Raw genomic sequence first — 3,572 nt, 5'->3', positions numbered from 1 at the left:
TCAGTGCAGAGCTCAATGTAGGACTTGATCCCACAAACCTGTGATCATGACCTGAACTGAAATCAAGAGTCAGATGCTCAACCAACTGAGCCACCCAGATGCCCCTTTCCCTAACCTTTTGAATTAGATTCTTAATTAATTTATCTTAATTCTTTTTTTTTTAATGTAAGTATTTAAGACTATGAATTTTCCTCTGAATTCTATCTTAGTAGTATTCCACAGATTTTATTTCTTTCTTTGCTTTTTGTTTTTGTTTTTTTTTTTTCCAATTTACTCAGCACTTTATTTTTCTTACACAATGATGTGTTGCTGGCACCTGATGTTCTCACCTGATAGTGGAAAACCAAAATTTGTTGTCATCTCTTAAATAATTGAGAACTGTCTACAAAAACTTTACATGAATTAAAAGGATGAATAAACAGGTAAAAATGCAAACCGCTTTCCAACCCAAGAGAAGTAACGACCCACCATTTCTGGTGGGGAAAATATAAGATAAGAAAGGAAACTGAGTGGGAAGGCTTGGAATTTGCCAACCCTGTTAGATTAGCAAGACAGAAATAACAACTGGTCCAAGAATTCTTTCCAGCTTCTAGAGAAATCTTGGGATAGTCAGTTCTTACACATTAATACTCTACACATATCAAGAAATGGGTGACCTCAAAAATTCTCACCAAGCCAATGGATTTCTCTTCCATAAACATGTTCTCTCACCTCAGTTAGAAAGTGACTAAGCCATATGTACTAATGGTTTAAATCAAAGATACATGCAAGGTTTTAAACATATATCAAGAGAATAGTTAACTTGAATACAACATCAAAATCAGCAGCAAATTCTACAATCCAGTGCTAATGTCAGATACAAGGTTCAAGGATAAATTTCTTTTCAAAGGCTTATTCCAGTTTCATGAGGCCAGCATGAGGGAGGCAAATGTATACTTTTGAATAACCTCATGCAGCAAATGTTATACATCTTCTTGCAGTCCGTTTAGAAACACTTGCAGTGGATGAAGGAGAAGCCCAACTTGTTCTTCTCCTGCTTACCGGTCCACACCTGCTGGAAGGTAGACAGTGAGGCCAGGATGGAGTCCCCAGTCCACACTAGGTACTTACTCTCAGGAGGAGTGATGATCTTGACCTTCATTGTGCTGTGGGCCAAGGCAGTGATCTATTTCTGCATCTTATGGCAGTGCCAGAGTATGTGATGGCCCTGCCATATATACTGTGTTGACATACAGGCCCTTCTGAATGTAAACATCACACTTCGTGATGGAGTCGAAGGTAGTCTCATGGATGTGATCTCATAGGACTCAATACCCAGAAAGGAGACATGGAAGAACTCCTCTAGGCAGAGGAACCACTCATTGTTGATGAGTACTGACCACTGGGCCACCCATAATTCTTCCCCTGGTAGGAGGAGGACAAGATGATAGCCATCTCCTGCTGCAAGTCCAGGGCAACATAGCAGAGTTCTTCTTGATGTCATGTACAATTTTTTGCTCAGCAGTGGAGGTGAAGCTATAGCCATGCTCCATGAGGATTTTCATGAGGTAGTCAGCCAGGTCCCATCCAGCAAGATCCAGAGCCAGGATGACTAGGGATGAGTGTAGCCCTAGTATATGAACACCGTCTGGGTGACCTCATCCCTAGAGTCCATGACAGTACCAGCAGTGTGACCAGAGGCATAAAGGGACAGCATGGCCACATACATGCCTAGGTGTTGAAGGTCTTAAACACGATCATAGTCATCTTCTCTCTGTTGGCCTTGGAGTTTAGGAGTGCCTCAGTCAACAGGACCAGGTGCTCCTCCAGAGTCACATGTAGCTCATTATACAAGGTGTGGAGCCAGGTTTTCCCCAATTCATCACAGTTGGTGATGATGCTGTGCTCCATGTGGTACTTCAAGGTCAGGCTGTAGCAATTGCTCTGGACTTTGTCACCTATGTAGCTGTCCTTCTGCCCCATGTCCACCACGACACCCTGGTGTTGGCTGCCTGACAATAAAAGGGAATACGTCTGGGAGTCATCATCTCCATTAAAGCCACCTTTACACATACCAAAGCCATTGTCAATGAGTAGTATGGTGATTTCTTCTTGTATTGCAATCCACGAGAGCTGGGAGGAGAGGAGCCAGGAGGCTGAGCCACAAGAGCACGTGGAATACAGGCTGACTGCAGCAAGTAGCATCCCAAGTTTTTGTATGCTGTGTTATTATTGTCTACAGTTTCAGTTGGTGACCTCTGTTTGTTGTAGACATTGTTTAAAATAGTTTTCTATTTCCACACAGAAGAAATTTTATCCCCCTGATTTTTATTAATTTCTAGTTGTATTGGATTATAATCAGAGAATACTGTCTTCATTGTTTACTGTTTGGACTTTGCTGAGGTTTTTATTTGTGGCCTAATAGATTTTGTGAGTGTTCATGGGCAATTGAGAGAGAAGAGTATTCCCTTCCTGAGATATTTCATTTAATATGTTATCAGTTAGATATACCTTATCAGCTATATAACTAAAGTTTCCATAATTGACTTGTTTTTTTTTTAACTTGATCACTCATACATTGAGAAACACAAAGATTAAGTGATTTTACCAAGTTCTCATTAGTAAATAGTAATGTTCTTTAGTGAATAGCAAAACTGAATTCAAGCGCTTTGGCTTCAGGACCTCCACTCCTAACTACTATATCATACCGACTTTCAGGGGCATTCGTTAGATTTTTCTCTATGTGGTATCACTGGGGTGTCAAACCATTCAGAAGGAGGAAGAGACATCTCCCCAGGGAACAACTTGAAATCAATAAAAAGGATTGCTTCCCTAACTCCTATGGAGTTTGGTCAGTGAAGTTGCCAAGGGTGTGGCATACTTAGCAAGGTTGCAGTGTGGCAGGGCAGCGGAGATGCAGTTAAATTTGGGATGGTAAATGTCTAATATCAAGCAACAGAGGGAGTGGGAGACAAGTTCCACCAACGATCTGTATGAGGGTTATGATAGTGAGATAGTCATCCCTTACAGGCTTCCCAACCTCTGACTGGGAAGGAAGATATGAGTTCTCAGGCATGAGACTCCACCTACCAGACAATTGCTGGGTTAAGATACAAAGGGGGAAGGCCCCTGACTTGTTTGTCTGTGAAAAGGAGGTGATCAGACTCCATTGTGGTGGAGGATAGGGTAATGAGTAGCTCTCCACCGGCAAAACTTTCAATTCCTAAAGAAGGAAAAAGATGTCTGTGCTGAGGAAGCTAGTTTGTTCACTAGCAGAGATAAGCTCACCTTAAGAGAAGTCCTGTGGTATTATGGCTGAAAGAGGACACAAACAGAGCAGTACAATTACAAAGAAAAATTACTCCCTGCTTATCTTTCAGCCTCATAAGTTAAAAGAACATCTGTTCTCTACAAATTAGTTGCCCAAGCTTATAAAAGAAGGCCTTTAGGTCCTTGCTCACAAGAATGGACAATGCAAAACTCCACGAATGTGCTGGGAGAAAAATGGAATGGTTATAAAACTGATTCCCTAGGTATCTGACAGTTTTGGATTGGGGAAGATAAAAGTAGGTCTGTTTGAGAGGCTTCATTTC

General features: G+C 41.4%; 1 pseudogene; it reads right to left on the bottom strand.

Moving 5' to 3' along the window:
* Positions 1 to 985: 985 nt before the first annotated feature.
* Positions 986 to 2,097, bottom strand: LOC122203662 (annotated as a pseudogene).
* Between the last annotated feature and the right edge of the window lie 1,475 nt (positions 2,098 to 3,572).

The sequence above is a fragment of the Panthera leo genome, chromosome D3, assembly GCF_018350215.1.
Source record: "Panthera leo isolate Ple1 chromosome D3, P.leo_Ple1_pat1.1, whole genome shotgun sequence".
In the NCBI taxonomy this organism is placed as follows: domain Eukaryota; kingdom Metazoa; phylum Chordata; class Mammalia; order Carnivora; family Felidae; genus Panthera; species Panthera leo.
This window is presented reverse-complemented; position numbering and strand designations above follow the sequence as displayed.